Below are 15,189 nucleotides of genomic sequence, written 5' to 3' on the forward strand. Positions count from 1 at the left end.
TAAGAATAATTGGATGAAAGGATTAAATTGAATGAAGTGTGAAAGTTTAATTATAGAATAAAGAAAATTAAAAGGACTAAATAAGCAAATAAATCAAAAGAGTGCCAAGTGTATGGCAAAAATAAAATACAAGTATAATAAATATAATACACACATTTGTAATACATATATTTATTTGCTTATTATTTAAGTAAATATTAATGTATTTATTATTATTAAATTAATATTATATGATAAATAAATAAAAGTTGACAAATGTATGGTATGTATAGTGACATGTGTGATACTAATATACATACATTTGTAAAATACATGAATATTTACTTATTATATAAGTATATTATTAAATTATATATTATTATTAAGTAAAAGATATTTATATAATAAATAGATTAAAGAAAGACAAATATAATAATATATGTGTATACAAATGTAAAATAGATATTGGATATTAAATAGATATTTTATTATAGCTATTATTAAGTTATTATAATATATATATATATATATATATATATATATAAAGTAAAGGAATAAAAGAAAAGAATAGAAAAAGAAAGAAAGGATGAAACGAAACAGAGAGTAGGGGAAAGAAAGAAGGAAGGAAAAAAGAAAGAAGGAAAAAGGGAAAAATTGGGATTTCAAGGTTTGAAAGTTAAATAGGTAAGTCAATTTAGCCTTTTTTACTTAATTTTGATGTTTTGGAAGCTTTAAGACAAGGTTTTGATGAAATTAAGTGAATATTTTGAAAGTTATTAGATTTTTAAATATCGTTCATGTTGAATAAAAAGATGAATTAGGGGTTAGATTGATAGGAATTCAAGTTAGAAATGAAATAATGATTGAATTGTAAAGTAATTCATAAGTTTTATGTTGTAGGGACTAAATTGATGAAATTTTGAAATTAGGAAAATATGCTGGAAATTTAATAGTTAAGTATGAGTTTAGTTAAAATTGAGTAGAAATAAAGTATAAATTAAGATAGAAAAGTAAGTGAATTTAGTTAGGATTAAATTGAAATTAAAAGTAGAAAATTAACATTTTGCACTAAGACTATTTTGGACAGTAGCAGTAGTCTAAGTTTGAAAAATCACCAAAAATTGTATAAATTGAATTAGAGAATTAATAAAATATATAATTAAATTTTATTGAGTCTAGTTTCTTATAGAAGAAACGGTGTAAACAATTGAGTTGTAAATTATGAGATATAATAAATTTTGTGAGACAAGGTCAGAATGAATTCGGGTTCCTCTGTTCTGACTTTGGAAAATCACCAAAAATTGGAGAAAAATAATTAGAGGCTTAAAGTTATATGTTTAGAATCCCTAATGAGTCTATTTTCAGGATAAATCAACGGGAATATTATCCGAGTTCTGTACTGTGAGATAATTAATTCTTAGTGAAAAAGGTTCGAAACTGTCAGACAGCAGAATAGGGGTGAATTTAAAGAATAAACTGTACTTAATGGCTAAACTAAAAATTCTGAAAATTTTATGGTAAGAAGATTTGTGAGTCTAGTTTCAGGAAAAATTAGCGAATCTTAATTTAGAATTCTGTAACTCAAGATATAAATTAGTAATGTATTAATGATTATGAATTGTATTAATTTCGTAGTCAATGTGGTACCGAAAATCTCGGCTAAGAAAGGACAAGATAAAGTCAACAGGAGTTAGCTCAAAAACTACGTTTGTATTTTTATAATCTGAACCTAGTTATTAATTGTTATAATTTTTTTATTAATGCAATTAATAAATGTTGAAGTGAGAATTATTGTGTTTATAATGGAAATGGATTAATTTAGTGTGTGATAAATTTATATTGAATTGATTTATGAATATATATAAATGTTTGAATTGAAATGAATATTGATGTGAAAATTGAATAATAAATATTTGTTATATTGGAAAATATATGTAGTTGGAAGTGTGATAAAATTGATAGAAAATTTTGATTATTATGGAATTGAATATTTATTAATGAAAAGTGAATGGAATTATATTGAATTGAAAATATATAGTTAATTAATTAAAATATGAATTAATTGAAAACTGAAAAATGAATTAAATACCCTATTAACTAGTCAGACTAGTCGGATATAGTTGGCATGCCATAGGATATGGAAGAGTATGGGTTTTGCCGGCTTACTGATTAAGAACTTATGTGCCGACTACTGTTACTGTTACCGATTCAGCACTTTGTGTGTCGGATATTATTACTATTACCAATTCTTTATCTTGTTTTGGATTTGTTCCGATGAGGTACTCGTGTACCGCATCGCTTATCGTTTTTATTATCGTTCGGCCGACCGATGAGGCACTATGTGCCGTACTGGTGTGTTGGTTGGATACGTATATCCGTCTAGGTCCGAGTCATGTTAATAGGGGTAAATAAAGGAACTGGAAAGATCGACTGTTACTGAATAATTTAATTATTACTGTATATCAGATTTTTACTGAATAATTGACTGTTACTGGATAACCGATCAGTTGATTGATACTGAACAACTGATTATTATTGAATAATTGATTGTTACCGAATAACTGACTATTACTGAATAAATAATTGTTCTGATTGTTAATGAACATTACTGATTGATTAATTCTATTGAATTTAATAAATGATTTGAAATTTAAAGTAAACCAAAACAATGGTTGGAAAGTGAATGTTTGAATACTCATTGAGTTTGAATAGTTCAGTATATATAAATTAATAAGTTTTATAATTGTTTAAGTGTTCGGATTATAGAAATACCACTGAGTGTATACTCAGCGTACGGCTTGTTTCCGTGTGCAGGTTAAGGCTAGACTGTTGAATCAGCATCCCAGGCCGATCCCGAATTCAATGAGGTAAAGTATGTTGAGTATTGATAATGGCATGTACCTAGGATGTTTAATGAGAGTTATTTAGGTTGTAAAAGTATTGATGAAATAAGTAAATTATGGTTGGCAACGGTATATAGTATGAATTTTGAAATTTATTAAAAATTCATAGTGATTCTAAATTAGTTCCAAATTGAATTTACTGTTCATATTGGATTGCGAGGGCCCATTAATGGGACGACATCTTAAAACTAGGGTAAGTGTGAATATTTATTTTAATTAATAACCGAATTAAATTTGTCTTGTTGGTAATGTCTTGTCACCTGTTAAAATGACGATATAGGGTTATGGGACGTTACAATATTTTTCCAAAAATAATTTAATTCTAACAATAGAACATATATATATTACCACTCACCAATTACCATTCATTTTAATCAAAATTATACAGAATAAATTTCATACGAACTTACCTAAATTGAATTGTAATAATTGTAGGAATTCAGGGGCTATTCTGCTATTTTTCCTTTTTCACAAATATCTACAAGATCTTGATCTAAAATATAAAATTACTCATTCATTAGCATATATTTCAGTTCCAATTCATTTTACAATTTATACCATTTAAATTTTCAAATTTACACAATTACCCCAACTTTTACAACTTTTGCAATTTAGCCCCTTAACTAGTTAATCTATCAAATCAACTAATTTTTCTCAATTAATAATTTATACAAATATTCTAGGCTATCATACAACCCTTAATACCAAACCTTAACATTTTAACCTTTTCACAATTTGATCCTAAAATCAATATTTAACAAAATCACTTTATATAGTCATCATACAACAAAATTAAAGCTCTAAATCCACTTGATATAAATTAATAATTTCTTTCAATATATTAATTTAGACAATAAAACAATTCATTTCATGCAATTTGGTCATTTTTGACATTTTTAACAAATTTCCCCTAAAATTTTACTTTTAATCAATTTAGTCCATAAGCCTAAAACATGCAAATTAACCATTTTTAATGTAAACTTATGCTAGCTGAATATTCATGGCATTCAATACAGCCCATTTTTATGCTTTTCTATCACTACTAAACTTAAAAATAACATAAAACCTTAACATTCATACCTTATTCTCTTGAAACCAAACTTTAACTTAACTTTCTGTCTCCTCCAGCTTCTATTTCTTGAATCTAACTTGATATTCTAGCTCCCCATAGTCTCCTTATTATCTTTCTCTCTTGATGGCTATAGAAATTATTTTGATTTCTAAGTGAAAATGGTAAATTTTTGGTAAAATGACCAAATTGTAAAGAAAAGAAAATTTTCTTTCTTTCTTCTTCTTCTCACGTTGAGATCATGGAAAGATGAAGAGAATTCATCATCTTTCTTTCCTTATATACTAAATAAATAATGATAAAATATAATTCAAAGTCAAATCAAAATATTAATAAACTAATATTTATTTATTTATTTAATCTAAACTATTACCAACATCATCATTACTCTTCAAAATTATCTTCCTTACTAATGATCATTTTGCTCCTTATGATTCTTCAAAATTCCTCCATTGTCTCATCATTCATTTTAGTAAAATTGTGATTTAACCCCTCATACTTTTTCCATTTATTCAATTTGGTCCTAATTCATCCATTTTCCTTAGTTTAAAGATTATTCCACCCTTAAAATATTTGCACTATTGGTCCTTTAACTTTTTATATTTACATTTTAACCCCTCAAATTTTGAGTATTTACTTTTAGGCCACAAAATTTTTCTCACTTTTGCGATTTAGTCCTTTCTTGAATTAATACATCAGAATATACTTCCGAAATAAATTTTGTTGACATAACTCAAAATTCCCCTTTTTTTTCACTTTATTTCTTATTTTATTATATCAATGACAATATTTCGCTTTCTTACTGTAGCAATTTTTGGGGTATTACAAGCTAAATTTATATCGGCGGATGAGATGAAGCCTATCCCAATAATTAAGAGATTTACAAGATTTACATAATCAAATCAAATCTAATCTTATCAGATATGCCTCAATCTTATAAGATTAGTTTCCCTATTTACCAAGGTAGCCTAATTTTCCATATATGCTTCATTGGGCCACCTAGGCTTCAAATAGATAGGCTTCTCCATCAGTTCTTTGAATCGGGTTAGTTTTTATTAGTCAAATAATCTTCATCTAACAAATAGACCTCAAGGGATGCATTTTATACAATGGTCATGGGCTTTGAACTGCGACTTGTGACACAAACTTGTTGAAAGAAAATCTTTTCTAAGTTACCCTTTCCTTCCATTCTTATGTGCTAATTTGATGAATGAAACTCTTACAAAGTTGTTGTATAATGTAAGCTAAACGATAAGAAATTCGCTTTATTATATTAAAAGTAATAAGTTTTACACTATTTTTTAATCATTAATCAAAATAAATATTTGGAAATGAAATTAATCAAAAGCGAAGAAGCTTGAATAAGAAAATTGTGGTTCAATTCAATTTTGTTAAATCAATCTCCTCTTGGCAGCCTATCTTATTTTGTAACACTTTGGAACTTAACTACCCTATAATATATTGTCAGGAAGTTTAAGGAATGATTTATAGTTTCATACTCTAAATTAACTAGACTTCAACCTTTAATCATAGATGCCCTAACAATTAAAAATATGTTCTTTAAAATTTGTAGAGAATAAAGCCTTTACTTAATAGTAAAATTGAGGTCGCATGTTTGAGTTACAATCATGTAAATTATATCTGAGTTAATTTGAGTTGAGCTATTTATTGAATCTAGTACTTATGATTATTTATTTTGATAATAATTGCGTATGTATTTGTTTAATTACTTTTTAGAATGTCTATTTCTAGTCATAGACCCAAATCCTTAAATCAGAGAAAAACACGTTTAAATACGCTTGAACCAATTTTGTTCTTATTGTTGTAAAAGTTATGATACCAATTGGACTAAGTCTCAAGTCATTGTATTTTTTAGTTATATTATCTTTTCTTGTCATATTTATGTATGTTAAAAGTTCCATATATTTTACGAATAAAAAAGTAAGTGTCATATATGCACGGACGGATTTAGGGGTTGGTGGGTTGGTAGGGGCGTTGGCCCTCTTGAAAAGAAAATTTTCTTTTTTTAACTTTTTTATAATTTATAAAATTCTAAAAAGAAATGATAAAGTTGCACTTTACCCCAAAATGATAATTTTTATTTAATCTTTTAAAAATATAAAGATATAAACTATTAAAATGATAAAATTATACTTTTGCTATCATAAAATATACAACTTAATCTAGTAAAAAAATTTGACTTCGTTCTATATTTATAATTATTATGTAATTATGATATATTTGTAAAGTTATACTCTCAAGACTGCATTGATGTAATTTTGTGCTTTTTCAAAAATAAAAACATTTTAGTGTGTCAATTAATTAAATATGAAATATTTATTTTTACCTTCTTCTTATCTTTAAATAAGAACATAAAAAGATCTTGAGCACACTTGAACTTACGTCCTTTTGCATTAGTAATAATGTAAACGCCAACCAAGCTAAAACTCAATTGACATCTAACTATATTATTATTAAGTCTTGAGTTAGTGTTACAAGTTAATCGGACTCAACTAATTAGAAAAAAGTCTACAAATCAATCTTTTAAAAAAATAACAAATATTACTATGAAGTGTTTTTCATGGTTGTTTAAATCAAATTGGACTTGCCAGTGAGGCTGGTTGGATTGAGATCCGATTGAAATACTGGCTTAGGAAAAGGCATAAGATTGATTAACTTGAAAATTGGTACGGAACATTTGAAGTAATTTTTATTTATTTATTTTCATAATTTTTAATGATTTATTTAATCAAATGGACGTACCAGTTGAATTAGTAGGACTGATCAATTCAACCACTAATTTAATTATCTAAACTTTGATTTTTTTCAATTTTATTAAAATATAATTTTAAATTCATAATAAATCTAAAAAAGATTTAAGACACCAAATCCCAAAGCTTTAAACTAAAATTTGATTGTTTTTACATAATTCTTTTGGGTAAGTGACATAAACTATAAAAATGATTTGGTTTTGTATCCCCAGAAGACATTGCAAATTTAAGAGTTAGGACCCAAAAGAGCTGAACAAAATATGAACTGAAAAAGCGATTAATTGGCTATATCAGTGGCAGACTTCTCTAACTTATATTAAGAAATATTTTAAATGTTAATTAAGGATAAACAACAGTACAACAATTATTGTGCCAAATATAATTCATGAGAAGGCGAGTTGATCTTTGCTCAAACACTCAAAATTCTAATATACGCAATCAGCTTAGCCGCCGAAGATCAAATTGCAATCCCAATAAGAAATATACAAACTAAGAGAAGCATAACAAGACAAGCAATTAATGCAATATCATCTTCTTCGTTTTGCAATTATAACCAAATACAACTACTCTTAATGAAATGATATTCCATAAATTTATTTCCAACTTCAACAAATACAAATTCTACATTTATTTTTTCATAGTGCAATTAAAAAGAAAAATCATTTTGCAGGTTTCAACATCATCTGAGCTGACCAACTCCACTTCATCTAATAATTAACGCATTATATAGGATAAGAAGATTATTAATATTAAAGAAAATACTATAGATAAATAGATAGATACCTTAAAAATCCAATTTCTCCACAAAGAGACAAAATATATAGTTGAATTCCTTGCCAACTCATAGTCTACACATTTTTTTGTTTTGTAAGAACATAGAACTAGGACCTATATAGCAAACAAAAGAGAAAAACTTGCATTAATCCATCCTTATCCTATCGAGAAAGAAAAAGGACCAAACAATTATCATCAAACATCCCACGTGGTTGGTTCATGGACATGGGGCATGTCATTTGTCATGACCTTCTAAATTATAATGGCAAATAAGGAAAGTGCATCAAAGTTTTTCACTGACATGAGAGAGCCCACCTTGGAACTATGAAACTACAGTTACAAATGTTAGCATATCTGATTTACATTTGTATAAAACAAAAGCACCATTTATTGAGTCAAGATATAACTAGGATATCTGATGATGATATGATGACTAGATTTCCCACCGTTTACATCACAGGGAAATTTGATCTCTTTTCGGCTTTGGGTGAGAATCTGACAGGTAATAAGATAATGATATCCCAGGGATGTAAAAGTTGATATGATAACTAATACAGGTCCCATATGCTTCTCACAGCTATAAAACAATTTATCTTTACAGTTTTGTGGATTCAAGTGGGGATGTGGGTTGCCCCTCCCTTTCCCCTTTCGCGATTTCAAAATTGAAGCAGTTTTCTGGACCCGTGTCCACCCATCTCGTGTAATCTGGGTGCCACCAAAATAAGAGAAAACCAAGGCGGTTTCCTTTTTTTTCCATTCTTTACATTGTTTTTTAAATTAGTGGAGGTAGAATTCTGATTTATTTAATCGATTTAATTAAAAATTATTAAAATTAAAAATTCGATTCAAGAGTTGATTCAATTAATTTTAATTTATTTAATTGATTTTTAATTAGTTTGTATGAATTCTCAACAAGGGCAAAATCATAAAAAAATTTAAGAGGAGCAAAATTAAATTGTATATTTTATAATAATAAAAATATAATTTAATCATTTTAATATTTATATCTTTATAATTTTAGGGGCCAAAATATAAATTTACTTTATTAATTTAAATTTTATAAATTTTAAAGGATCTAAATGAAAATTTTTCTATTTTAAGAGAATTTGGGCCTTGCAGCCCTTAGCTACAGCCATAATTCTTGATGTAACTGATTTAAAACTATTCTCTAAATTGATATCTTGATTTAATCTGACCAATCAATCTAACCTAACTCAAACAATACTGATTTTGTAATGTTATTCATCATTTTCCTTTTTTTTTTCTTTTCTTAATTATTGCTTTCTTAAAATAATACAAAAACAAAAAGTTATCAAAGTAGTAGATTTTGCAGTTTTTTACCAAAATGTAATGAAAGAAGTAATATTTCTAGAATCTGACTGAATCGCCAACTTTAAAGGGTATCTCAACTCAGTTTTTTAGTTTCCTGTCACATTGATCATGGGTCGAGGAAGGGGCAGGAGGGACACGACCTTGCTACGTGCTCAAGGATTATTTTACTATCTTAATGAGACAAAATTACCTGTTAGCAAAAAAAAAAAAAAAAAAAAAGTGCAAATCCCCTCCACAAATGATAATCACTTATTCAGTGTCAGAATGAAGAAACATAGTTCCTTTTACTACTTTTTGATGAATAATTAAGAAAACATAATATTTTGATATATTTTGTATTATTAATAAAAATCTACTTATTGCTACTAATTATTTAAAAATAAAGTAAATTACTTCGTTCATCACTCTAAAATAGAATTATTTTATTTAGATCACTTTAAATTTATTTATTATCTTAATAATCGTGGTTAATGAATTTGCTCAAAATTATCACTACTTCATTTTCTCCTTAACGGAAAATTGACTGTACTCCACATCAAATAGCATCCACATAAATTCCATGCAATTAAAGAACATTAATAACTTGAAATTTCTGTTTATGATTTTCTTATTATATTAAGGTTATTTAAGGACAAAAAGTGTTTGAACCCCAAACAAATATCTTGCTCGTTACTACAATTTTTTTTTTTTTTTGGGGGAGGGGCTTTCTTACTATCGTAAAGCCTATAGACCAAAGAAAAAGGGAAAGAATGGAGGAAGCTAATGTCATCCCTGCCTATTATTGTGGATTTCCAGGAGCATTAAGGACTTCGTGGTTTAATGATAATTCGGATATAAGGTTCTTTGGGTGCAAAAATTATGGTGTTCGGAGATGTTGTTTCTTCAGCTGGTTTGATGCTCCGATGAGTCTGCCCTCAAGAGTTGTTATAGTTGGTTTGTTAAGGAAAATCAAGACATTAGATAGGGAAAGAAAGAAAGAATGGATTATATGGATTGTTAGTTTGGTTTGTTGTATGTTTTGTGTTTGGATAAAGAAGTGAAGCACTAAGATGATATGCGGGACTTAGATTTGTATTTTGGTTGGTTATGGGTATGAAAGTTTATGGATAATGGGATAATGGTAGTCTTAGAAGCATGGACACGACTCATCCCTTTTCATACCAGTGTCGTACATGTGTTCGACATAGACACTCATCGAACATGTCCAGATACATACAGGACATGCCGGAATATGTAAAAGGAAAAAAAAAAGAGAAACACAGGTGTCTAAAAGCGGACATCTGACAAACGCAAAAACAGTAGACGGTGGTTGACAGACGGTGGTTAAAATTTTGGCTTTCAAAAGTAGCAGATGAAGAGTTAGCGGCGAGAAGAAGATGATGTAAAGAACAAATGTGAAATTTAGGATTTCCTATTAATGAAACGTTGAGTTTTACTATCAGTCTATTAATTAAACGTTGAGTTTTACTATCAGCCTATATAAACGTCGGAAAGACTTAAAAGTTAAAATATTAAATAGTCAATTAAAATAGTAAAATAAAAACTAAAAAAAATTAGCTTATTTGAGAAGCTTTTGGGCTTTCTACTTGCTTTGTTGCTTCTAGCGTTTTCATTGTTCACATTTTAAAAAATATTTTAAACATTCATCACTATTATTTTCATTTTCCTACTTTCAACGAACATGGAAGTTTGATGCAATTAAAAGTAAGTTTAATATTTTATTTTGTTTATACTTTGAATGGGTTACATTTTTTGGGATAAGTTTGAATGGTTTACATTATTTTATTTTTTAGTTACTTATTATTTATTATTTATTATTTGTATATTTGTATGTTAAATAATTGATTATAATGATCACTCTTGAATTATACATTGATTTGTTTTTTGTTAATACTTTAGGTTTTTAATTATGGCATCTCAAAGTGGTAATGGAAGTGTTGGCTCATCAAATAATGTTATCAATGCTAGTGTGTCTCAAGATGATATTGGTAACACTCCTCTTTGGAGATATGTTACTAAATTACCGAAAATTGTTGAAGAAGGCAGGAATGTTAGTTTTGTGTGTAATTTTTGCAGTGCTACATTTAAGGGGTCATACTCTAGGGTTAAAGCACATTTATTGAAACTAAATGGACAAGGAATTCGAGTGTGTCCTAAAGTAGCACTACAACATCTTGTTGAAATGCAAAAAATAGTTGAAGATGCGAAACTCAAGTTGCAACCAAAAATAGTCCAATTGCCCCCTAGTTCTCAAACACTAGCATCTTCCTTTGGGCCAACACAACCTCACTTCAAAGGCATAATTTAGGTTTTAAAAGAAGAAAATGCCCTTTAGAACAATCGTTAAACCTTGTTGCTAGAGAGAATTTAGATAATGAAATTGCTCGAATGTTTTATTTAGGTGGATTGCCTTTTCATCTAGCTAGGAACCCTCATTATGTGAATGCATTCACCTTAGCTAGTAAGAATTCGATTCGAGTTACATATCTCTGAGGTATAATGCTTTAAGGACTACATTGTTGCAAAAAGAACGAGCAAACATAGAGAGGTTGTTACAACCTATAAAGAGAATGTAGAGGGAAAAACGTATTAGTCTTATATGTTATGGATGGACGGATGCACAAAGGTGACCATTGATTAACTTTATGGCTATTTCTGAAGGTGGAGCTATTTTCTTAAAAGTTGTCAATTGTGAAAAGGAGGACAAGGATAAGTTTTATGTGGCAACTGTAACGCCCCAAAATTGTGTAATCGTTTTTGTGTAATTGTGGCATAAATATCTGGCTACTTTAGTGGTTATGTGTTCTGGGAGTGTCTGGGAAGTCTTAGGTTCAAGCCTTAGCTTGGGCAAAAATTTTGTTTTTAAATGAATAAACCCCTATCTTTAGCCAGTAGGCTTATAAATAAATGTTGATAAAATATGTCAGAATGGGCCTATTGGTCTGGTGGTTAACTGGGGAGCATAAGAGCAGGAGGTCTGGAGTTCAAATTGCTGCTTGTGCAAGAGATTTATTTTTACTGCCTATGCCGTATGGGTAGTAGAGTTTGACCGAAATACTGTAGAGTATGAGTGGGGTTTGAATTTGGTGGTTGAGGGGAGTATGTTGGAGTGATTTTAGGAGAAAATGTTGGGATTTAGATAATGGAGTGGTTGGAGAATTTTGAGGAGACGTTTGAGGGGAGTGTTTAGAGGTTATGCCTAATTGGAGTTCCTTTTTTTTTAAAAAAAATTAGCCAATAGCTCATTTTTGCCCCATTGTGTCGAATTCTTCTTTTGGTTTTTCTGCTTCTCCGTCATTTCATTTTTGTTTTGCTTACATCCCCTTATTGAAAGACCTAAACATCTCCTCATTTGTTTCCCTAGCCGAAACATAAACGTCTTCTACCCATATTTCGACTTTGGCATTGGTTTCTCTCTATTGTTTTGTCGACTGTTCTTAGTTCGTGGTACCTATTATTGATATTCGGGTTCTTGTTTATCACTTCTCCCTGTCGATTTTGTCCTTTTTAAGGCAAACCTTCCCCTCCATTTCTACCATTTTCCTCTCCTTCTCCTACCTTCACTGTGCGGCATTTTCTTTATTGCTCTTTGTCGATTTTGTGGCCCTTATGATTTTTTTTATTTTGCGCTTTCGGTAAGTCTGATTTTCGGTTTTGTTCAAACTGTTCTTTTGAATAGTTGTTAATAGGAGGTTGGCTGAAATACAGGCACTAACCGAGGAACTAGTGATCGGTTTGCAACGGTCTAAGTGTTTAGGATCTCTGTTGATTGACCGAAGGTAAGGGATTTTCTTCTTTTATGTTTATAGTTAATATACCTCACCAAATTTAATTAAATATTGATTAAAGTGACTGATCGGAGGGTCACTTTCTATTTTGATAGCAAGGAATTGGGTGGACCGAGGTTGTTATAGCATTGGTTTGTAGTTGGATCGTTGAAGTGTGAGGGTAAGTGAGCCTCAGAATGATCATTGGTGTTGTAGAATTCAGGGCCACTTTTTGGTCATGATTAATTCCATCTAAACTCTAGTTTGACATTTCAGGGTGCTAGAGTGATCATGGTAAAGTTAACATCAAAGACGTTTTAGGTGTTTAACCACAACGCTGAAAATTGAAATCGGTAAAAAGCCGAAAAGTGAGGCTGTTGAACCACATGGGCGTGTGGCCGCCCGTATGGTATGCTGTGTGATCGAACACGGGTGTGTGATCGACGAGGCTGGCCATGTGCAATACACGAGCTAGACCGATTTGGCCCGTGTGGCCCACACGGGTGAACCATATGGACGTGTGGGAATTTTGGGGCTAGGCCGTGTGATCCACACGGCCATGGCCATTTAGGGTTGTGTGGGCCACACAGGCAAACAACATGGGCTTGTGGGTCCATTTTCACTGTTAAACTGCTAAGATTGTACGAGTCGCCCGAGACGACTGTAAACCTACTGTAGGGTCGGTAAGTGTCCTTAGACCCCTGATTGACTGAAATGACCGTTTTATCCTTATATGATATAAACATCTGTATGACTGTATATGAAGCATGCTACTAAAACTGTACTGAATGCATGTATAATACCATGATTTGGCATGACATGTTTATATATTGCATTGCATTGGGTTAGGGGTTATATTATCTGAAGGAAGTGCACTGAAAGGCCTCGGGCCTAATTTACTGGCAGCTCAGCTGCATATTACTGTATAGTGCCACATTCGGTACTACTTGGAGTGTAGGGTTGGGTGGGTTGATTATATCCCCATATGGAGTGTAAGGTTGGACGAAGATGGTGTGTAGAGGCTAGATGGGTAGGATTCTTGTGACTACATATACGTACTGTTACTGTATTGAGATAGGCTAAGGCCCAACTGGACTGATACTGTTGCTGAAAAAGGGCTTATGCCCAGACTGTGATCATCTATATGTTATCTGTTTTTGTGCATAGGGATTACACACTGTGTTTTCGTAAACTCACTCCTTTTGTTTTACTGTACAGGTAATCCCCAGTCATAGGTGAATCGGTGTCACGAGGGATTCAGAGGGGGCCACACGACCGCATATATTTTCGTACTTGATTATGTTTTTAAGTGTTATTATTTGGGGTATTTTTACTGTAATAAGACTTTTATGGATTTTTACTTTAATTTGGGATTTTTTTATTGTTGCTTATGATTTTTAATCATTATTGGTAGGGAAACATGAGTTTTTAAAAGTTACAAATGTTTTTTTTTTGTAAAAACACCCACCATGTGACAACTCAAAATTGACCCTAGTCGGAAGGTGGTCTCGGGACCACAAAACCGAGGCATAAAAATAATTTAAAATTTATTTCGATGCCTATAATATGTGTGTATTCATGTATGACATTTTTTGATGATTGGTTTAGTGTTATAAAGCTGAATTTCACTAGAAAGGACCTAGTAGTGAACTTTGAAAGTATGATGGGGAAATGTGTGATGACTAATTAAAGCATGCATGCAAAATAATGGACTTGCATGTCAAATTCCCCTTTATAGGTGGTGGCCGGCCATGACAAGGAGGATGGGCTAAACATGTCATGAAACATGTTTTGTTGGTGCATTAGGGTGAAATAATAAACAAAGGTGTATGGGTGATAAAAAATGAAAAAAATGTGTGTGAGTGTGGTAATCCCCCCTTGCCGTGAGTTGAGAAAGAGGAAGAAAAAATTTTGTTGTGTTCATCCTTTCTCATCCTTTTGGCCGAAAATCATAAGGGAAGAAAGAGGATTTTTGCTTCATGCTTGGTTTAGAAGAGATCTAGAAGGTGATTTGGCTAAATTGGCATCAAGATTAAGGTATGTATGAGGTTGTGTTAGGAGTTTCATGCATGTTTTGGTTGCTAACTTGATGTGCATGTTAGCCATGGCTCAAATCTTTGTTATGCCATGGAAATGGTATTTGGCCAAAGTTGTTATGGTGATAAAGCCATTGCATGCTAAGTGTGAAGCTTGATGATGATGCATGCAATGATGGATTGTCTACTCTTGAGTAAGATTTTGAGTTTTCTTTTGTGTTTAACCATGATTGAAGTTGAAAGGAGCATGATTGTCATATTCGCCATGATGCATTCATGAGCATGGTTCATGCTTCTTGCATGTTAGTTAAAATTTGTATTTTGGATGGCTATGGACACCTTGAAATTCGCCATGCTCATATATGTATATATATGTTTGCACATGATGTTTTGGCTATGAAGTAAGTGATGAATATATTGGTTTAAAGAAGAAGATGTTGAAGAATGCTTGTGAAATTGCAAGCACAATTCGCCTAGCACACATATAAGTGCTTGATGCTATATTATAAGTTTTGAGCCACAATGTGCAAAGCATTAACTAGTAAAATGCATGCTGTT

The 15,189-nt window shown here is 30.6% G+C and overlaps 2 long non-coding RNA genes across 2 annotated transcripts; one reads left to right on the forward strand and one right to left on the reverse strand.

Moving 5' to 3' along the window:
- The first annotated feature begins 418 nt into the window (after positions 1 to 418).
- On the forward strand, positions 419 to 3,001 carry LOC128296303 (uncharacterized). The gene is made up of 2 exons (XR_008286866.1): positions 419 to 663; positions 2,794 to 3,001. It is a non-coding gene; the product is annotated as an uncharacterized LOC128296303 (long non-coding RNA).
- A 4,125-nt stretch (positions 3,002 to 7,126) lies between these two features.
- LOC128279483 (uncharacterized) lies at positions 7,127 to 7,587 on the reverse strand. Its single transcript, XR_008269672.1, has 2 exons — positions 7,506 to 7,587; positions 7,127 to 7,429 (listed from the first exon to the last, which is right to left on the reverse strand). It is a non-coding gene; the product is annotated as an uncharacterized LOC128279483 (long non-coding RNA).
- Between the last annotated feature and the right edge of the window lie 7,602 nt (positions 7,588 to 15,189).

This window comes from Gossypium arboreum, chromosome 8, assembly GCF_025698485.1.
Source record: "Gossypium arboreum isolate Shixiya-1 chromosome 8, ASM2569848v2, whole genome shotgun sequence".
NCBI lineage: Eukaryota > Viridiplantae > Streptophyta > Magnoliopsida > Malvales > Malvaceae > Gossypium > Gossypium arboreum.